Source organism: Sminthopsis crassicaudata, chromosome 3, assembly GCF_048593235.1.
Source record: "Sminthopsis crassicaudata isolate SCR6 chromosome 3, ASM4859323v1, whole genome shotgun sequence".
Classification (NCBI taxonomy): Eukaryota; Metazoa; Chordata; class Mammalia; order Dasyuromorphia; family Dasyuridae; genus Sminthopsis; species Sminthopsis crassicaudata.
In genome coordinates, this window is record NC_133619.1 from 520,978,161 (window position 1) to 521,002,361 (window position 24,201).

At 32.9% G+C, this 24,201-nt stretch overlaps 1 pseudogene; it reads left to right on the forward strand.

Moving 5' to 3' along the window:
- The first annotated feature begins 5,559 nt into the window (after positions 1-5,559).
- LOC141562282 (NXPE family member 1-like) overlaps positions 5,560-24,201 on the forward strand; it is a 139,819-nt pseudogene continuing 121,177 nt past the window's right edge.

The window sequence follows — 24,201 nt, forward strand, 5'->3', positions numbered from 1 at the left end:
AGAAGAAACTAATCAAGGGAAATAGGTTATCAATTGTCTACTAGAGAGCTCTTTGCAAAACAGTCACCAATCAGTAAAAAAATATATATATATGTATATATATATATATTTTTAAAATATATATATATTACATGCCTGTTGTGTGCCAGGTATTATGTTAAAGCACTGGGGAAACAGAGACAAAAGCAAAACAATTCTTGATTTCAAGAAGACATTCTATTATCTCAGTGAAAGTCATTATCTTTGGCTTGGCTCAGGTACTTTTAACTATGGCTATGATTTTTTTAAATGATACTGGAAATGAATCTTTCTCATTGAACCCATGAGAGGGACCCAATATACCAACACTGTGCAAAAGCAGAATTGAGCAATCCCACACCTGCTTCTCTAAAATCAACCAACTAATCCCACTGCTACCATATTATATATGAGTTAGAAACTCAGGAGGGGCTGCAGGTCTGCATTGTCTTATGCGTATTGAAGGATTGCTGTATTGATCCAGAAGCAATTAATAGTCAGTGCCCTTTAAGGCTGTGCAAATTGAACTTGTGTAATATGGCAAAAGATAACCCTCTAAATATTGGAGAAAGATTCCTGCAAAACAGGATGTGGAGCCTCGAGGCTCAGAGATAGCCATGGTGGCAGGTAGCTAATATGCTGATTCCTAAAACCTCTTGGCACTCTCTATTAACTTGCTGTTACTTAGCATCTGATTTTTTTTTAATCTTTTCAACCTTGTCGGACCAACAACTTCAGCTCAGCTCCATCAGGCTCTTGGACAGAGTTTCAGAAAATGTTGTGTGTGTGTCTTCAGAATAAAAGGGTTACCTGAAAAGGAGGATCTAGGAGATACAGAGGAGGAAAAAAAACATCTTTCAGCAAGATCTGAGGTGAGAGGATTTCTTGGGTATTCATAAAAAGAGAGGAGAGTTAGAAACTCATATAGAAAATCACAGAGGCACACAAAAGAAATTACCATGGAATAACAAATGACCAAAGACACCCTCCCACCAAGAATCTTATACATCTCCAAATTATAATGATAATAGTTAACATCTGTATAGCACTTTAAGGTTTGCAAAGTGCTTTACACATGTTAACTCATTTGATTTTTACAACCTTGAGAGAAAGGCACTATCATTATGTTCATTTTACAGATGAGGAAACTGAGGCTGAAGGGATGGTAAGTGACTTGCCCAGGGTCACACAGCTAGTAAGCATCTAAAGCAATATTAAATTTAAGTCTTCCCAACTCCAAGACCCATATTCTATCCACTGCTCCATCTAGCTACATCTAGGTCATTGATCTATAGGTTATGTGTCAAACAGAACTTTTGCATTGCTCATCATTATTTATTCCTTTCCAGACTAATAACTGCAGCAGAACTGAAAGGATCCAGCCTTACAATTGCCAGTTCCGAGGAACTGATGCCTTTTGCTCTTTGCAAAGCTGGAGAGAGCCTGGGAAGATTATCAGGGTAATTGTATCTTCACTTACTGCCACCTCAGCTCTGCTGCCCTAACTTTGTACATGATTAATAATAATAAGATAGGTTAAGGGAAACAGCATATAAGTTCAAATAGGTAACTGCCAAAATCTAGTTGCTATTTAAGTACAAGATTAATTAGGAGAAAGTGGGGAGGTATGTTCCTAGAAACTTATCTATACACCAAGAACTAGAGGTATCAGTGACTTCAAGCAAGAATTTCCTTTTCCCTTCGCTTTTTACACTTATCTCCATTTTTGATGGCATGAACAGTATCACTGAATACCCCACAGTGACAAAAAAATGGAACTTCCAATAAAATGTGATTGAGACACAGGGACAGAACTAAAATAACAATATAACTGAGATCTCCCAACATTTCCCTCCAAACATACTTTTTAAAAAGACTTAAAACTGAATTCTAGAGTTAGCAGAGCCCAAAAAAAGGTCAGGGTGAGATATTCTTCCAGCAGAAGACAATTTAGGAATTTGGAAAGAAAGATCTGTGACACTACCTATAGAAGATAGCACCTAAACAAAATCAGCTATACCCAGAGAAGGAACACTGGGAATTGAGTATAAACTGCATTTTTGTTTTTCTTCCCAGGTTACTTTTACCTTTTGAATCCAATTCTTGCTTTGCAACAAGAAATTCGGTTTTGCACACATATATTGTATCTAGGATATACTGTAACACATGTAACATGTATGGGATTGTGTGTCATCTGGGGGGGGTAGAGGGAAGGAGGAGAAAATTCGGAAAAGAAGTGAGTACAAGGGATAATATTGTAAAAAAAAATTACCCATGCATATGTACTGTCAAAAATTATAATTATAAAATTAATAAAAAAAATTTAAAAAAAGAAGATGGCACCTAAGTTAAGCCTTAGATTCTAATGTTGGAGATGAGGAAAGAGAGACTCATAAGTACGGGGAACAGCTTTTACAAAATCATAGAAATGGCAGAAATAATGCTGGATTTGGGTAAAAGGAAATAGATAATTTTGATATATCACTAACATAAAGAAAAATAATACACAATGGATCTGGAAAGATAAGCTGGAAAAATTATAAAATATAAATGAAAAATTTATATTTTGCCATAGAGACAATAGGGAATTACTGAAGATCTTTGAGCAAAGGAAGGTCTCGATCAGGCCTGTTTCTTTAAGGAATTTTATTTTTTATTGAAAGAACAAAGTACACAATGTGATGAAAAGTAAATGTGGCTTAGAAACAAGAAAAGAAATCTACTCATTTAGAAAAAAAGTTGAGATAACATTGGATACATATTCAGAGCCAGAAAATCTGATTATTGGAAGGGAATGAATAGCATGAGAAGTTAAAACCTGGCAATGTAAATGATATTGAAAAAGAGGATTTCATTTTCTGCACTGCAGCAAAAGACACCAAGATAGTAACTTCTTGGCCAACAAGAGTGCATTTCATGAAGCTTAGAAAGTAAATATTTGCCAAGAGATTTGTCACCTGGATAAAGAGGGTTTTAACCTTAAATCTGGTGTGGAAGGAGAAAAATTCCCAGATAAAACTCAAGGCTGCAAACCATGTAGGATAGCAACACTGATCCAGAAGTGAGACTTTGCAGTTGAGGAAAAGCCTGATAATTCACAGAAGAAAATAACAAAAATGAATTCCAACCAATACTTCTAATTTCTGTATAAATATGCCCTTTAAAGCATTACTCCTATCAGCATCTTTTCTGTGTGTGCAATAACAGTAAAAAACTATTAACATTCTACAATCTTACTCTATTAAAATGACAGGAGACTAGCTTCCAAATGTCAGATTATCCAAGTTTAATTTCTACTCAACTATCCTAGCTAACTCACTTCAACCTTGGGTTAGATGGGTATAATCCTTAACAGGGCCAGGTCCAAATTTCCCGTTTACTTGCAACTCCACTGACCTCTATGCTTTCAATAAAATTATTTTTATCTAACACTAGATATATCTAGGTGAGACATATTTTATACCTGTAAACAAATTATAGGTAAATAAAATTTGAAAATTAACACAGATTTAGAATAAATTTCATGGCTAGAATCCACTAAGAATATAGAATGGAAAGATTTGCTTCCTTAAAAGAAACGCAGGTAATAGAACAAGGGTTAAAATATCACTATATTTCAAGAAAATATATACATGCTTAGAAAATCATTAACCTGGGGAGAATATTTTATGTAATGGCATTTCAATAAATTAAAAAAGAAAAAAAAAACACTAATAATTTTAATATGGCAATATACTTTGAGCATGATGTGATCGAAAACCTTTACTTGCTCTGTTTCTTACTAGACTGGGATTGGCTTTCTTATTTAACCAAGGTTAATGCTGATAGATTGGGGGTGGTCACCCTGAAACAGGGGTAATTACCACAACTCACTCTCAAGGGTTAGCCTGAGGGAATCAGGAAGAATATAAACTCTTTTTTTTTTTTTTTTTAATATACTCTTTTTCAAAAAATATACTTTTTTTGAAAATATAATCTTTTTAATATACTTTTTTTGAAAATATAATTTTAAAAAAAACATAAGTTTTTGAAAATACTTTTAAAAAATATATACTTTTTTGAAAATATAATCTTTTTTAATATACTGTTTTTGAAAATATACTTTTTTGAAAATACGCTTTTAAAAAGCTTACTTTTTTGAAAATACACTTTTTTGAAAATATACTTTTGTTAAAAAATATACTTTTTTGAAAATCCACTTTTTAAAAAAATATATACTTTTTAAAAAATATACTTTTTTTTTTTAAATATACTTTTCATAGTATTTTCTAAGCCCCTGCCGGTGTGCTTCCCATTTATATAAATCAGAAACAACAGCAACATTAACTCTCAAACATGAATCATTTGCTAAAGTAGTAAATAAAAATGCAATAATTCACTCATAACATTCTCCCAATACCAGTAACATGTAACGTCTGTGGGAGATTGTGGGCAACAGCTGCAGAAACCTAAAAGTGAGTCACGTGAGCAAAGACACCAGTGACAACTTCCGGTTAGACCGGAAGTTAGCCAATCTCTTTAAGGTGCTGTCCTGATTAAGTGTCACTCATTTTCTAAGCCTTTCTGCTTTCATTCCTACTACTCTTGAATCACGGGCTCTCCACTCAGACTTTAGTAAAACAGCTGCATGATACTTTTACAGTGACAAAAAGATTCCTAAAAGGGAGAAATGAAAATTCTCTGGATCTCTGTGGGGGGAGAGGAGAGGGAGCAGGTCATGTTAAGGAATATCTCCCTTTTAAACCAGACAAGAGCAGTAGAAAGCAACACCATCAAGACCTTGAAGGGTCCCCTCTTTACCTCCCACCAGTAGAGGGCGATAGAGGCCAATCCTGATTCTTCCTGCTTCAGATTCTACTTTCTGCAATTAGCTTCCAGCTGCTCCCGCACTCTCCTCCAATCAAAGCAAACCCTGAAGAGCCTGAAGCTTCAGTTGGCTCTCTGAATCCTATGCCCATTTCAAACAGCAGGGGGCAGTCAAGGCTTTCAGCTTCTCTCCAGGCGGCTGCTATGTAGTGGTCTCTTTCTTCTGATCTCTGGCTACTCATTCTCTATATTCATCTTGTCATTTCTAGCTTCTAATACTTCCCGTCAGGGCTTCTTCCTAAGTAGTGCTCCATCTCTAATGCAGGCTTAAAAAACACTCAAAGCCCACGTGCTATCATATAACACACACACACCCAATGCGCAATTTCCCCCTGCTTCTCAGCAATTAGTTAATTCCCGTTCTATTCTGAAAACAATCGAATAGAAATTGATGGACAACGACGCCATTTTTACTTCAGTCAGTTAAAAACAAAACTTTTAATATATTCACCTGGTGGCCCATTTTGTTTCAGCTGCTCAGAACTCTTTCCATCTCCTATTCTTACGTCAGTGCCGTGGTTCTGCTCCTTTTGGGGAAATAAAACATCTAGAATGTAAGAGAAAATACTTTGTATTCCCTCCCCACAGGAGATGAGAAATAAATAAATATTTTTTTAATTGGTTGACTTCCTAATTACAGATCACAGAATTGGCCCAGAAGACAATGTCGTCATCATGGGGCACGCCAATGATTTAGGAGAACTTTGGGGATTGGACTTTAAAGGAAAATATAGAATTATCTGTATAAAATATAGCGAATTTGCTTGTTTTTGTCGGATTTTGTTAAAGAATGGTAAAATAAAAAAATTTACAGTCCTGAAAACATCATGAACAAATATAGGGAAATATAGATTTAAAATCATAACTAAAAGTAAAGGTGAATTGACTAAATTAGACTAAATAAGAATAAAATAAAGTTTACTGAATGAATTTTAAAATATAGAACACAGCAGTATTTTCCCTAAAGAAATTACATCTAAAGCAAACGGACATAGATTAATTAAAGTGGAATACTCCATGGGTTCTAATGTTTAATCAAGAAATACCTGGCCCAGATAAAGTTGAATTCAAACCAGCAAATTTTAAGAAACATAGACAAAAAACACAAAGAACAAGAATCTTACAATATTAAGTGTTTCTGCTTTAAATAATACCACAATTAAATTCAGAATTAGGTTCATATTTTGCTAGATGAAATATTTAGAAATATATAAGTATTCGATGGTCCTAATACCCCATGATGATGATGACGATGATGAGGATGATGAAGATAACTAGTAAAAAGTAAAAGATTTTAACAGTTGAGTACAGAAGTTAGAATTACCAGATGTGTGGTAGAAATTAATTGGAAAAAAATATAATTGGAATTACCAGATGTGTGGTAGAAATTAATTGGAAAAGACAGGGAATTTATTCATGGAATTCATTAAAATTGATCACATACTGGACCCCAGGAAATATTTAATAAATTCAAAGAGGCAGAAATACTACTTAAGACAATATTCTGAAACTATAATGGGAATCCACAAGATGTTTACGTGAAAACTGAAAAATAGTTTAATTAAAGATAGTTGAGTCAAAATCGAAAATGAGAAATGAGGAAACATTTAAAAGACAGAATATATAAACATTAGACAGAAAAATCTGGAACATAAAATGATTATGAGAAGCAAATTAAAAATAATAAACATTCATATGAGAAAGTAAATAAAGTGTTGTTTTATAGCTAAAGACATTTTGAAAAGCATCAAAATTAAAAAAAAAAAAAAACAAAGGAAGATAGAAAGATCATAAAAATATGACCAAAATAATGAACTGGAAGATGAAAATTTTGAATTGATAATAAAGCAAATCATTATTTTTTAATGGTAACAAAATTAGCATCATTAAAAATCTTAATTTTAAAATAGAAAAAAACAACAAAAATTGTAAATAAAAAATGACAAATGATAGTAAATGCAAAAATAAATTAAACATTGTTTCTGGAGACTATGGCTGTATGATAATTAATAGAGAAGTCAAGTAAAATGAGTATTTAGAACAATACATAATGCTAAAATTGACATATATCAAGCAATAATGTAAATAAATGGGCTTATTTTTTAATTTATTTATTGCACTAAATACAAAATAAGAAAAAAAATAGAAGAAAAGGAAAATAAAGGAAAATAGAAGAGAACATTGTCATGTATCCAGCAGAACATCAAGGAGAATTCAAAATATATAACAATAAATTTTCATTTCAAGAAAACATATATAATAATAGAAGAAAATATATTCATGAATGTCTATCTTTACTTCCTTGTAGGCTATTCTTTTTTTTTCTCTGCTGCACACTTTATTGCTTTACATTTTTTTTCCCCTTGTCATTCCTCTTCTCCCCATTTTCCCCAAGCAGGCTACAGTTAAGCACAGATATATTGATATATACATACAGACACATACAAATATACATAAACATTCACACATACCCATAGACCCACATACATATACATATATCTATATATAGAGATACATACATACATACCTATATACATACACATACACACATACATTTACCCATATGTAAACATGCATCTAAAACAATATTAGTATGTCAAACATAAATGTTGACTTCTCTTTTGATTAAATCTTTAAGTTTGACTTTGTCTAAAATCAATGATTACTAGCCCTACTTTTTTTCTAATAAATTCTATTTCTGATCCTTATTGTAGTGTTTATGTATTATCTCATTCTTCCCTACCCCTGCTAATTCTTCTACTTTAATTCTGTTCCTTAACTTGCCTTGCTATTGCTTAACCTCCTTTCACCCATGGATCCTTCCCTTCTCTTCTTCCCCCCTCTTCTTCCCCCATCTTTTGCTTCCCCCTTCCACTTATTTCTTTATAGATTTTGAAGAGTGTTATATCCTTTGTAATATACATATATATATATATATACATACATACATATGTACATTATATATATATATATGTATATATACATATAAAAATACATATATGCCTTCCAGAATTTAATGGCCCAGGATTTGGAGATATGGGGTGCCAGATAGTCATATACCTCCCTATTTAACCCATTCTTTATGTGAACAGGTTTGCAGAACTATAAACCCTTCTTCCCTTTGTAATGCCTCAGTGTCTACTCTTCCTTTGCACCTCTTCCTGGACAGTTTTTCTTTTTAGAGTCAGATCATACTCAACTCTGCCCCAATCTTCCTTTTGAGTTACCCAATTGCTGATATCAATCTTAAACATATGGTATACATTTCCATGTAAAAAACATAAATATTTTGTCCATGTTAAGTTCCTTGAAATTGATCTTTGATATTGGCTCTCATATATCAAATTTTCTGTTAAGTTCAACTTTGGGTGAAAATCTGCAAATTCATTTAAGTTAATTTTTTTCATTCAATATAGGTAATTTTGCTGGATATGATATTTTTTTGTTGCAGGTCTAGTTCTTTTGATTGCTGTATATGTGTTTCCAGGACCTATGGTTTTTTATTGTGGTTGCTGATAAGCTCTGTACAATTTTGATTATAGCTCCAGCATGTTTGAATTGTTTTTTTCTTATTTCTTGCAAATTTTTCTCTTTGATCTGGGAGTTTCAAAATTTGGCAATAATATTTCTATGTGTTTTCCACAAAGAATCTCTTTGATGCAGTGATTGATGGATTTTTTTTTTCTCATGGTTTATTATGTTCTGTCCCTCCAGGGCAATTTTCGGGGATTGTCTTGCATTGTTATGTTGAGGTTCTTTTTTTGATCACAACTTTCAAGTAGTCTAATTATTCTTATATTTTCTCTTCTTGATGCATTCTTCAGATCTGTCATTTTTCTTATAAGGTGTTTCATATTCTGTACTATTTTTTTAATTCTTTATATTTTGTTTTGTTATTTCTTGGTCTCATGAAGTCTCATTGACTTCCACTTGCCTAACTTCCAATTGCCCAGTTCTAATTTTCAAAGAATTATTTTTTTCTTTAAAACTCTCTGAAAAAAGAGTTTTTTCCACTTTAACTTTTTTTATAATCTTCTGGATTTTCTTGGATTTTTAAAAATCTTTTCTTCAATCTCTCTTTTGATTTATAAAGTCTGTTTTGAGTTCTATAAATTCTCTCTGGTCAGGGAACCATTTCATGTTATTCTTGGATATAGAAGCTTTTCTTTACCTCAGTATCCTCTTATGAAGATGAAGTCATCTTCCCTATTCCTATAGTAAGTTCCTATGTTTGGGATTTTTCTTCATTTTTTGAAGAGAACTATTAATGTAAGTACCTCTGATCATAGAGTGGAAGATGGTGCCTCTAATTTCACTTCACTTTTCTCCTCTGACCTAGAACCCCAAACCAAAAACTCTTCCCTCCTACAAGTGCCCACAGCCAGCAATATTTCTGCTCCATTGCCTCTGTACTCACTAGTTGCACTGGTTGCTTTTCGCTCAGGGCAGTATCTCAGAAGCTCAACCAGTTCTGGCATTCTGAATTCAACTTTTCCACTCAGACCCCGCCCCCTCCACATACAGTTCATAGGTGAAATTTGCTATGGTTGGGGCTGAGGCTCCTGCCAAATCCAGCTAGCCCCAGGGGTCCCCAGTTGATGTTTCTTTGGAGCTAGCCTGGAAATATTTGCACTTTAAATCCAGTTCTTCCCCAAGTTCTCTTGATCTTTTATCAGTCTGTGTTTACCCTGAGTTTTAAATTTGTTCTGATTATGGGGAAAATCTTGGTAACTTGAAATCTACTAACCTGCTCTGCCATTTTCCCAGAAATTAAGTGAAATGAGTACTTAGAATAATATATAATGACATCTAATAAGCATTAATGAAAATAAATAGGTTTCTCATTTTTGTCTGATATATGATATAGTAAAGATACATAAGCAAAATATTTATTTCAGAATTATGCAATCTTGTAGTACAACCAAAATTCTTCACTGTAATATATACAATAAGTGTCCTTCCTTGACACTTCTAATGCAGGAGAAACCCTTCACCTCTCCATGAAGTCTTTATCACTTTGGGACAATTTTCATTATTAGAAAGTTATTTCTAATGTCAAGCCAAAATTTACTTCTTTACAACTTCTACCTATTGCTTTTGACTCTACCCTCTGGAGAACAAATAAAGCAAGTCTTATCCCTTTTCTGTATAACATTCTTTCAAGTACTCAAAAACAGGTATAGTATTACCTTTGTCCTGTTCCTCTCTTCTCCAGTCTACCTATGTCCAGTTTTTTAAAAAAATAGAATCAAATATAATATGACCTCAAGGACTTTTATTGTCTTGGTTATTCTTTGGACACTCTCTAATTTGCCAGAGTGCTTAAACTATGCAACCTAGACCCACACCAGTATTCCAGAAGAGGACCTCTGAGAGCAGTGGATAAGCAGAGCTGGGTCATTCTGCCTAGAAAACAACATTCTGTCAATGCAGCACAAGATTGCATTACCTTTTTAGAATGCCATATCATTTTCCTAACAAACGTAATGATTTGACAATCTACTAAAACCCTTAAATCTTTTTTTAGAACAACTTTTATGTACCCATTTGTCCCCATTTGATATTTGTGAGACCCATTTTTTTTTGTCCCAGTGCAAGACACTTATTTCTATTGAATTTATTCTCATTATATATAGTCCAATGCTGTAGCTTGTCAAGATCTTTTTTAAATTCTGACTGCCATCTACTGCATGAACTATCCCTTTCAGCTTTATGTCATCTGCAGATTTGATGAACATACATCTATGACATTATTCAAGTCATTGATAAAAATGTTAAACATCAAAGGGCCAAGTATAAATCCCTAGGCTACTCTACTGGAGATCTCTTCCTGAGTTAACATTGAATCGTTAACAACTAGTTTTTGAGTCTGGGCATTCATCCAGATTTGAATCTCTCTGAATGTATTATCATCCAATTCATATCTCTTTAATGTTTCTAAAAGAAAAAGTTCAAGAGAATTTGGTCTGCTGTTTGCAGTTTTGCCACTTAATACTATATGTTATGAGTCTACTGGTTGTCCAGTTAGTCAGTCTCAGCTTTCTCTTTGTGACAACACTGGACCATGACACACCAATCCCTTCTATTTTCCACCATCTCTCAAAGCCTGTCTGGGTTTGTGTTTGTTGTTCCAGGACAATGTTTATGCATCTCATCCTCTGACATGTGCTTTTCCTTTTGCCTTCAATCTTTCCTAACTCATGATTTTTACCAATAAAGCTTCTCATTATGTCGGCAAAGTATTTAAGATTCATTTTTAATATTTGACCTTCTATTGAATAGCCTGAATTAATTTCTTTACCTGTTGACTGGTTTTATCTCCTTGCTATTCAAGAAATTCTCAAAAGTTTTCTCCAGCACCACAATTCAAAAGCGTTGATTCTATAGCACTCAGCTTTCCTTAGTCCAACTCTCACAATCACATATTGCTACTGAAAACTCATAGCTATGATGACACAGATTTTTGTTGGTGAGATGATGTCTCTGCTTTTTAATATGTTATCCAGATTTGCCATAATTTTCTTTCCTGGGAGGAAACATCTTTTAATTTCATGGTTACAGTGCCATCTACAGAGATCTTTGAGTCCAAGAATATAAAGTCTGACATTGTTTCCATTTCTCCTCTCTCTATTTATTTGCCAGGAAGTGATGGGACCAGTTGCCAAGAACTTAGATTTTTTGACGTTAAGCTTCAAGCCAGCTTTATACTTTCCTCTTTTATCCTAATCAGGAAGCTTCTTAATTCTTCACTTTCTACTATCAGAGTGGTATTATATGCATTTCTGAGATTGTTGAGATTTCTCCCAGCAACCTTAATTCTGACTTTTGATTCACTCATCCTGGTATTTTACATAATATACTCTGCACATAAATTAAATAAATCAAGTAACAATATATAGCCTTGTTAGACTCCTTTTCTAATCTTAAACCAATCAATTGTCCCACATTTAGTTCTAACTTTTGCTTTTTTATTAATTATTTTCCTGTATGTTTTTTATGTTGTCTTTCTGATCTTTGTATTTACTCTTTTCCATGCAAATATAATCTTAACTATATGAACTATGTTTAAAACTACTTACATGTGGCCTATACTTCCCAAATAACTTTCTGTGATGATTCACTATGCAAATTAATTATTTATTAATTTATGCAAGTGGATAATACAAATTGATAGATGTTTTATGTTGCATATGTGCATGGTATAATTTTCAAGGCTATAAAATTTTTTTTGTATGAGGAAGATGTAAAGACTTGTCTATTGGCTAGATATTTCAAGATGACCAGTCCCAGGTTCTGTTTACTTATTGGGGAAAGTTCTTCAGGATTCCATTTTCCAGAGACCAAATATTTGCAACAGAAATTCTTTTCTCTGGAATTTATAATCTAAAATAGTTGTTAGATGATTTCTATCCTAAAGAAGGCAGGGGCTATGTAGAATTAGTCTGTGATGGGACTATTCAAAAGCCAAGAAGTTCTGCCTATATTCCTGAGAAAAGAGAAAAGTTATTGGAAGATAAACTAAGTGAATTTCTCAATGCTATGGGTAAAATTGGTTAATCTCAATCTGAATAAATTAGAGACTTTGTCAAAACTTTTTTCATTATACGGAAAGTATTCCCCATCCCACCCCAGGAATTGCTTTCCTACATTTTTTTCTGTAGATCTTGGAAGGATTGTCAATCTTTACATTCAAATACCTTTAGAAACATTTGACTTCTTTATGATTCCAGAAAGCACAAGATTTTTCCCCCTCAGGTCAAAAGGGTACCATAAAATTTTTTTTTCCCAAGTGAAAAATGAGAACAATTTTGCATTCATCAATCAATCAACTAACCAATCAACTTCAAGTACCTACTCTGAGCCCAGGGAGTGCAACAACTAACATATGTAATATCCCAAAACTCTTAGCTGTTTTTGAAGCTTTAGTAGCTCAAAACTGCATTTAGACTTTTAGGACAAAATATATAGATAACTAGGCAAACAGGTAGATAAAAGATAAGAAAACTTGAAAATAGATAGTCTGGTAGAAATACAGAAAGATACATACATACATACATACATACATACATTCATAGAAAGATGGATGGACATATATGTATAGAGAAATGTGTGTATGTGTGTGTATATGTGTGTGTATGAAATTCCTATCCCAAAGCACATTGGTATGGTATTCTCTTCTGCTTGGAACAAATAAAATGCTTCCTTGGAAAAGAGAAGAGGTTAGAGATATCTATTTTGCCTCACTTTGAATAAAAGAAGAATAGCCCTATTCAAACACATGGGCCTTTCTCTACATATAGGGATGCACTCCACTATTCTCACTCCTTACATCTATATATTAAGATAAGAAATATAAGTAGAAAGATGTAGTTATTAATATGTCTGGAGAAGATATATTTGTATATGTATGTAAAGAATATATTTGTATATGTATGTAAGTATATATATATATATATATATGTATATGTGTGTATATATATATATGCATACATATACACACATACACACAGAGGTATCTATATATCTGTATATATCTGCATGTGTATGTACTCACATACACACTTGACCTGAGTCTAAAAGGAAACCTGAAATTCCACGAAGTGGAGATAAGGAAGGAAAACATTCCAAGAATTAGGAATAATAAGTTAAAAACTGTAGGGTTGTGTGTAAAGAACAATTGTTGTTGTTCAGCCATTTCAATCATGTCAATAACTCTTTGTGATCCCATTTGAGGTTTTTATGGCAAAGATATTAGAATAGTTTTCCATTTCCTTCTCCAGCTCATTTTAAGATGAAAAAACTGAGGCAAGCAAGATAAAGTGACTTACACAAGGTCACATAGCTAGTAAATATCTGAAGCCAGATGTGAACTCAGGAAGAGAAGTTTTTCTCCAGGCCCAGCACACTATCCATTGGACCATTTAACTGCCCAAGAAGATGGCTAAAATGACTATGTGTTGAATGCAGTAATAAATAATAAATGTATAATCATCCTGAAAAGGTAAAATGGAAACAGACTATAAAGGGTTCTAGGAATAATTGGGAGACATCTGAGATTGTTGAATATGGGGTAAAATGGTTATACTTGCATTGTAAAAAAAAAATAGCAACTGTGTGACAAAGTATTGAGAGACTTGAAGCAGGGAGATCAATTAAGAAATAATCAATAGATTATAAAAGTCTGAACTAGTAAGATAGCTGTGTAAGGGGAGAAGAGGGGATGAAAACTAAAGATATAGAAATAAAAATAATATTTGGCAAGTTATTGATGATAGGGGAGAGTAAGGAATTGAAGATGACTTTGAGGTTGTGAACCTGCATAACTGAAGGAACACTTGTTCTCTACAGGGAAAAAAAAGAGAATTTCAGAAGTGGAGTAGGATTTGGGGAGGAGATGACAAATTGTATTTTGGAGAGTCTGAGTTTGAAATTCCTATGAAATATCTAGTTCAAAATGTGAGCACTCCTAAATCTATCCATGAATTCCTGGCTAAGGATTCCTCCTTTATAACTCTTGATATTCCATGGGTATCAGCAATTCATGGAACCATGTGTTAGTAACCCTTTTTCTTTGCTGTGTGAAGAAACTACATCTTTTTCCAGCCATACAATTTATTTGATAATATTTTTAGATTACTCCTATAAAATTTATTGGAATATACCATAATCTACTTATACTTACCATGTATCTTTCTGGTGCTTTTGTGTGACTTGCAAGTTTAATTCTTTAGAAACTGCTAGTTTCTCTGTCCAGAGAAACCCCTAGGATTAAATATTAAATCATCTGGCTTTTAAAATCCTTCATAATCTACCTCTTTGCTACTTTTGCGTTCTTCTTCCACCTTCTTCCACCTGTATATACTCGATTATCCAGTGTCATAGGCCTCATTTCTGTTCCCCACATAACACATTCTATTTTCTGAATGTGTGCATTTTCATGGCTGTACTCCATGCTCAGAATGTTGTTCCTTCTCACCCCCATCTTCTGGATTCCTTTATGTGTAACTAAAATTCCCCTTCCACAAAATGCTTTCCCAGGTCCCTCTTATTGCTAGTGTTTGCCATCTACATGTTGTTTGTACATCACTATTTATATATTTAACTGTTAAGTTATTAAAATCAAGAGCCATTTTTGCTTTTCTTTGCATCCCCAGAACTTAGTGTATAGAAAGCGGTCAATAAATACTTGCTGACTTGAAGAGACAAAATTTTGAAAATTCTAGGTTTCTTGGCTTTTCTCCTTGTTTTCTACTTCCTCCTTTCAATTTCCCAGTTACCCTGACTACTTTTTTCATTTCTCAAATAAAGCATGTCCACCAGTATATTCCATTGATCTAAGTGTTTTTCATGGAGAAGAGTGAAAAGTAAGAAAAAGGGATAGATTCTAGAACAGACTGCTTAATATTCTTTTTTTTATTCTAAACTCAAACTCTAAAAGATCATTTCACTACTCATAAAAAAGAAAAAATAGAATTCTATAAGAAACAAGGAAATCATTTCGTGTTGCTTGCTTTTTAAAAATAAAAATATACAAATTCTGTCCCTTATTTTCCACATAGTATCCTTGCCAAAAATATAATTTTCTGTAGCTTATCTATTATCAAACAGTTGGGACATGAATAACATGTTTTACCATAGATTATCTAGAGATAGGTTGGCTATTGCATTGATCAGAGTTCTTAAGTCTTTAACAGTTAATATTCTTTAAAATGTTGTGTTGTATTTGTATAAATTGTTCACTCTTTATCAGTTGATCCTATCCAACATTTTAAAAAATCATCTTTCATAATTTCTTAAAACACAAAATAATCCAATATATCCATATATTACATTTTGTTCATTGCTCAATCATCTAAGGTACTACATTAGATTCCATTTTTTCTTTTTTTTCTTCTTTTGATTCTCCCATCAAGTATCTCTTTCTCTCCCTAACATTATCCTCCTTTTTAAATCCCTTTTTCTTATTCCCAATTGTTTTTCTGTTGGGTTTTATATATGAATGCTTAGTTCTCCTTTGTCCATTTCAGTTGAACAAAGTTCGTATGATTCCCACTTCTCCTACCCATTCCTCCATGTTTGCATACTTTTTTTTTCTGTGTACTACAGTATTGAGAAATCATTTAACACTTTCCAATTACTTAAGTAACTTCACCTTTACAGGTTTCTTTTGATTCATATTTATACTTTAAAGTCTTTATGATGCTCTAATATTTTTATCAGAAGTGCTTGTAAGTCTTGTATTTCATAAAAGGTCCATATTTCCCTTTGAAGCATTTTATTTGGCTTTTTAGGGTAAATTATTGTTGGTACCATACTTATCTCTTTGACCTTTTGGAATATGTTTTCCAAAATTTCCTTTCATAGATTTTGTCATGACTTATATGATGGTGACTTTAGTTCATTGGTGTCTGAAATGCTTCTTTCTGGATTTTTAATGTGGGGGATCTGAATTTTGAGAATAAGCATTCCTAGGACTTTTCAATGTTCCTTTCAGGAGATGAACAGTGAACTATTTTTTCTCTGCTATGATTCTAATAGATCTGCGAAGTTTTCTATTTATTATTCTTGAAAGATAGATTTTTCCCCCTGATTTGCAGAGCCTTATGAATCATAATCTCTCCTTGACATTTTCCAAATCAATCATTTTTATATCATAGATTTCATATTTTCTTCTTTTTTATAATTCTTTAAATTTTTTTCATGTTTCTTATTTTATGTCTTGATTTCTATTTCTTCTATTCTACTTTCCAAGATGACTATTTATTATTTTTATTCTAAGCTACTTAATCTCCTTCAATTCTTACCTCCAGAGATTTCATTTTCTTTTTTAATCTCTTAATTTTTTCTGGGTATTCTTGTAGTCTTTGTGGAGAATACATTTTTCCTTTGAATCTCTTGTTATTGTTATACAATTGTAATGGAGCTATTCTCTTCTTTTGAGAGTGTCACTACATTTTCAGTAATTTTCTATACTGACTGGTCAGTAGATTCTTTGATCTATTCATCTCTCCAGTGTTAGTTCCTGAACTGGGACTTTGGGCCAAAACCAAACTTTGTTCCAAGTAGCACTTTTGGGTCTAGGTTGGAGTCTTCTAGATTCTTACATTGATCTCTACCTTCCAGAATTTAATGGCTTTTGATTTTGGAGAATGGGGTGACAGATATTCAGATACCTCTTGGTCATCACAAGACAGAATGTAAGAAAACTCCAAAGAGTTGGCTATTCCTGTTTGAGAGTGGAGGTCTGAGTTTTATGGCACCAATTGTTGCATATCTATATTCTGCTTCTCTCCATAGTTTAAGATCTCCATTTTTGGACTTTCTAAGCATTCTGGCACTTTCTCAGGAAAGCTCTTAGTTCTTGGCACCTCTGGATATAAAATTTATAGACTTCCTAAACCTAGCCTCTGATTATGCTGATATTTGCATTATTGAAGAATTTCCCTTCTCTATTGCTTAAGCTTCTGGATTTTTGTGCAATTTGGTGATAGAGAAAAAAATTACTGTAGTTTGCCAATAGATTTTTTGATCATTATTTGGTCTAGTGTGATCTTCACGGTTTTCCTAGAGTATGTTTGTGGGAATTGGGTGATTTGGCTCTCATTCAGGCAACCATCCTAGATGAAAATCTATAAAATTCTGCTATTTCAGAACTAAATAAACTAAAATCAGTCATTTAAAAACATTTTTAAACATAAAGTCAACAAAGACCAAGATTAAATATTTAAAAACAACTTATAGTAATAATGCAATTAAAATAACATATTAATCTATAAATATGTGACTGAGACTTTTATAAATATATATTTGACTTGTTATAACAAAAATAAATAAAAATTGAGTTACCTGATTTTTAAAAGTATTAAGCACATCATTTGTTTAAGGCCTTATGGTAATAACCAGGTACATAAAGATTTAAAAAATGATGCAATCCTTTCTCCCCTCCAAAAGCTAACATAAAATTGGAGTAGTATATTCATATAATGTGATGATAACAAAGTAAAGATTCAGTAAAATTCTCCAGGAATATTTGAGCAGATGAAAACAAACTTTTAGGAACAATTATGGTTGCACATGAATAGAAAAGATAAATTTGGTAAAATATTAATGTTTCCTCAAAATAATTTATGGATATAATATAATACAAATGAAAACACTAGTGGTGACTTTATAAAAATGGATTAAATGATGACATTTGTATGAAAACAAAAGTAAAAGAAAAAAAGGGTCACTTTCAATGCAACAAAAAATTCTACAAACGATGGATATCCCTTCAATTTCCAAATCTTTGCCAGAAGAAAAGAGCTGCTATAAATATAATTTAAATGTTTTCAATTTTTAAAGCTTTTTATTTTCAAACATTCACCCCTGAAAAACCTTGTGTTCAAAATATTTTTCTCTCTCCTCCCCCCTCAATCCATTCCTCTAGAGTTGGCAAGCAATCCAATGTTTTAGATAGTGTTAAGATTTTTAAAAACTTTAGATACTGTTAAATATCAATGCTATGTGGTATTTAAAAAAAAAGAAAAATAGAATAATCAGTAGAATGCAGATTCTAAAGAGGAAAAAACTTTCCATTGTATGAAATGACATCCCAATTGCAAAAAAAGAACATTTCATAATATTGCAGAAGAAAGATTTATCTTAGCAAGTTTTTTGAGAAAGTCATGTATATTAAATAGTAGAAAAAGGGAACATTATTCAATAAATATTGTGGGAAAGTGGATAGCACTGTGGCAGAAATAGAGCATAAATCTATACCTTACTCTATATAACACAATAAATTACAGGAGGATCAATGAGTTAAACACAAAAAGAAACCACAAAAAAGTTGGATGAAAATGAGTAATCTAGTTATCTCAATTCCAAAAGTGAGATAAAGTCTTTGTTATTGAAAAATAGAAACAAGTTGTTGGAAGGAAAGGAGATTGATTTCATAACATAAAAAACCACATACATACAAAAAGATTATACAGCCAAAATTTCATAGTAAGAAAAGTAACAGTGAATAGATTTGGAGGGTGTAGAGGAATTTCATGCTCAGAATATCTTACCTTCCTCAATATATAAGGATGGGGTACTAGTTTATAAAGCCAAAACATAATCTACAATGGATAAATAACTGTTTGAAAAGATAAGTATGCTATTTACAAAGAAAAAACACAACATGTAAAATCACTTTAAAAGGTACAAAATATTTAATAATGGTTATACCTGGCACTTTACAAATATTATTTCATCTTATCCTCAAAACAACCCTGAGAAGTAGGTGTCATTGTTTTCCTCATGCAACAAACAATCAAGGAAACTGAAGCAGTCAGAGATTAGTTGACTTCATCAGAGTCACATAACAAGCAAGTGGTTCAGGCTGGTTTTGGACTTGGGTCTTTGTGACTCCAGGCCCAGCACTTTATCTACTGCACTACCAGCTTCCTCTGCACTTTATTCATAATCAGAGAAATATAAACTGCAATAACTGACTTGCTACTTCATGCTTATAAAACTGCTCAGAATGCAAGCTCAAGAAAATATGTTGGTGTATCTCTGGGAAAAGACACAAATATCAATGGTAAAGTTACTAATTGGTATTATCTTTTCTCATTTTTATGCTTCACTATTTAGACACCAATAGTTCTCGCTCTAGGTATGGATGACATTTTTTCATCACAACACCTTCACAATTATATTGGATCACTGTATTGCTGAGAATAGCTAAGTAATCACAGTTAATGGTCTTACAATATTGCTGTTATTTTGTATACAGTTTAAATTCACTTTGTATCAGTTCATGGAATTCTTTCAGATTTTTCAGAGAGTATTCTTCTCAGTTCTTATAGTACACTAATATTTCATCATAAGTACATGACACAATTTGTTCATCCATTCCCCAAATGATGGATATCCCTTCAATTTCCAAATCTTTGCCAGCAGAAAAGAGCTGCTATAAATATAATTTTAAATGTTTTCAATTTTTAAAGCTTTTTATTTTCAAACTTCACCCCTGAAAAACCTTGTGTTCAAAATATTTTTCTCTCTCCTCCCCCCCTCAATCCACTCCCCTAGAGTTGGCGAGCAATCCAATATATGTAAAACATGTGCAAATCTTTTACACATATTTCTACAATTATAATTCTGCACAAGGAAAATCAAGTAAAAAAGAAAACAAAATGCAAACAAACAGTAACAAAAAGTGAAAATATTATGTTGTGATCCACACTCAGTACCCACAGTTCTCTCTCTGGGTGTAGATGGCTCTCTTCATCAAAAGACCTGTGAAATTGGCCTTAATTGCTTCATTCTTAAAAGAGCCACATCCATCAAAATTGATTATATGATCTTGCTTTTGCTGTGTAAAATGTTCCCCTAGTTATACTCACTTCACTTAGCTTCAGTTCATGTAAGTCTCTCCAGAGCTCTTTGAAATAATTCTGCTGATCATTTCTTATGGAACAATAATATTCCATAGTATTCATATAGCATAACATATTCAGCTATTCTCCAACTGATGGGCATCCACTCAGTTTCCAGTTCCTTGCCATTACAAAAAGGGCTGCTACAAACATTTTTACATATGTGGGTCCTTTCCCCTTTTTTATAATCTTTTTGGGAAATGGATTCAGTAGAGACACTGCTGGATCAAAGGGTATGCACAGTTTGATAGCTCTTTGGGCATTGTTCCAAACTGCTCTCCAAAATGGTTGGATCACTTCACAACTCCACCAACAATATATGTATCCTAGTTTTCCCACAGCCTCTCCAACATTCATGGTTATCTTTTCCTGTCATTTTAGCCAATCTGAGAAGTGTGTAGTGGTACTTCAGAGTTGTCTTAATTTGCATTTCTCTAATTAATAATGAGTTAGAGAATTTTTCATGTAATTAGAAATGTTTTTAATTTCTTCATCTAAAAATTGTTCATATTCTTTCATCATTTATTAATTGGAGAATGGCTTGAACTCTTATAAATTCCAGTCAATTCTCTATATATTTTAGAAATGAGGCCTTTATCAAAACCCTCGGATGCAATTTTTCCCCAGTTTGTGGCTTCTTTTCTCATCTTTTCTGCATTGGTTTTATTTGTACAAATCTTTTTTACTTAATATAATAAAAATTATCAATATTGGTGGTGGAGCCAAGATGGCAGAGAGTAGACATGTCTCTATTTGAGCTCCTCCTAGTGTCTCCCTTAGATCAATGCCAGATCAAGCCTCTGAATTAGCTTTGGGGTAGCAGAATCCCCAAATATTTGGAGTACAACAAATTTCCAGAAATCACTTATTGCCTATTTTTCTCAGTTCTCCTGTAAATCGGGAAAGAATGAAGAAGAAAATAGCAAATCTCTCCAATATCTTTGCCAAGAATATCCTATAGATGGGTCCATGAGGTCACAAAGTATCACACATGACTGAATGATTGAACAACAAACTAAAAGAATACCTTTATCTGAGGGTGATATTCTCCATGGGAATCCAAGCAGAGTGCAAGTTGGAAGAATAATCTGGAGGAGGTACCCCATATGATTATTCAGATATTACAAAACTAAAGGGAATTGCTATAAAATTGTCTTAATGTAAGAGAAAAACCAGGACTAAGACAATATTTATGATTCATTTCTATGTGGTTTAATCATTAAGATAAGTATCTTCCTTTCACCAACATAAAGCTCTTATATTAGAAGCTTTGTTTAGAGCTTAAGGAATTGAAACATGTGGACCTTGAAATGAATGGTGTATAAATAGTTCTGCTGAGTCAATCTGAACTGATTATAATCATATAGCAGAACAAGACCAATGAATAGAGTGTTTTGCATTGCAGTGGAGAAGGAAGCTGTGAAGTTGGATATCAGGATGAAGACCAGAGGACATAGCAAATCACCAGGCCAGATTGGCCAACATGCTAAGTGATGAGGTTACTAGATAGAGCTTATCTTTTGGGTATTTTGAGCTAATAAGTGTTTTGGAGTTTTAATTCTTTATAAAGTTCAAGAGGCTCTGAATATAAAGAAGCTGAAGATGGATAGTTTAACTATATCTATGCTGGGTATAATTCATTTTGTATTTATTATAATTTTGCTTTGTGACATTTTGTGGGCATGAGTCCCTTCTGGATTTCCCAATTGACCCTTGCTTTCTACAACTGTGCTTATAGTGTCTTACTGCCTCCACCTTGATGCTCCTATCCATAGGTTTAGTCCTTGTCCAGATAATCAGTTTATTCTAAGGAAAGGTCCTAGGACCAACCCAGAGATGGTTGAGAAAATAACCTCAGAATAATATATAAAATAATAGGAATCAATTCAATATAAGGCTTTATTGCAAGCAACAAGGAAGAGCAAGGAAAGATAAGAAAGGAGGACCCAACATACAATTCAGGCACACATACTAACATAATATATAGAACTCTATCTATACTCTATATAAGTACAGTACTCTATCAGGATAACAGAAATACCAGTCCTTTCAACAAGAAGGCACTGCTCCAGCAGGAAGGGATGGTCCTGCTGAAGGAAAGCATATGTATCCCTGTGAAGAAGATGCTACAAAATGTATTTATGAGATTAGGATTCTTATATTTTTATTTTGAGGGACCACTCTGAAGCTGAGTTGCATATCATGGATTAGGGCAAAATATTATTTTGAAGGTTTGTCATCAGGGAGAAAAAAAAAGCTAGTGGTAGAAAAATATCATTGAGTGTGGTTTACACATCAGCAAGAAAAACAAGTTGGTGGTAGGCAAAATGTCATTTGGGAGACACATTTACACAAACCTTTGAAAAATGTTATTGTTAGCATTTTCTCATGAGTATGTTCTGTAAATTTATAATTTCCCTTAAGAGAAGATGATCACAATGGACTCAAAACCATTAAGTCTAATCTAACAATGATTTCTTTGTATAGACTCTATACATGTATACATTGTATATATTCCTCCTTTAAGGGAAACTGTCATGGTGGTGTAATCATCAGGCCCAATCTTGTAGCATATATATAATGTGTGTATCATACATTTATATGTATGTTTACATATACACACATATACATGCTATACATACTATATATACTAAATATATATTACATGTAACTTTAATATATATTACATTTTATAATGTAGTTATATAATGCAATAGTTATAAGATTAGGCCTGATTGTTTTTGGACCACAGGACCATTCTGTGGCTGATAACTTTGTATGAATCTGTTATTTTTTTTTCTTTTTCTTACTTCACTGTTCCTTCCCCTCCCTCCATGCCTGTGTATTAATATTGAACTTGAGATAATAAAATAGAGTATTAGATAAATGTTTATTCATGTCTAAGACATGAACTCTATCCAGAAGGTCATCTAGAGAGATTGAGGGATGTCTATACCCTAACAAACCTTTTCTAGTGACCTTCTGACAATATCAGAAGTCTCTTTAAAAAATGAGAAGGCTATGGTCTCAGTTTGGAAATTTCAGCTAAGGGCTGGCTATTATTATCTTTGTCTTATGGGGCTGCAGAAAAATAATAATTTATCAGACAAAAGTGCTGAACAGTCCCCAGGCACCTCAACCATTGAACCCTTCATCACTGACTCTTGTAATTTTTATAGAACGAGGGGCCAACAACTACAGGAGGCTTACAGAAGTAAGGTGCTCCTTTGTCCACAGATGCAGTGATTTCTTATTCCTAACCCAAGGCTAGAGAGACAGGATGTGTAGTCCAGAAGTGAAGGGCAGACTGGATTAAGGACAAACCAAAAAAGGAAAATTTCAAGAATTCTTCTTTAATGTAGAAATGCAACGCTTCAGTAAAATACTAATGTGAAATCCTAAAATAATAATGTTGATAATAAAGAAGAAAGGGGAAGAAAAGCTCTGGCTGGGCAAAGAACTAGGAAAAGTTTTTGAGGAAAAAAGTCAGTTATCAAACAGGTTCAGTAAAGCAAATAAACAATAGCATTGTTCAATATATAAAACTCTGCTAAACAACAACAAACAAAACTTTAATAGTCTAACAATTGACATGTTTTTTGTAAATTAGTGACCGGAAGAATTCAATGGTGAGCTCAGAAAATGGCTTTTCTAAGCAGTTCTATTACATAGTTCCTCAATGTGTAATTCTTTCCTTCATAAAAAGTTGAAGACATATTTCTAGAGCCAGACCGATAAATTTTTGTAAAGGAGTTGCTGTAGATGTTAAGAATAGGGTTCTGGGAAATGAGAGCTATTAAAGTGAGGGCAGGTGAGTATGAGGAAATGTCTTTTTACTTGGACTCCTGGATGTTTTTTCCCTCTTTTGTGTTCTTTTTTTTTTCTTTCTTTTTTTTTTTTTTTTTTA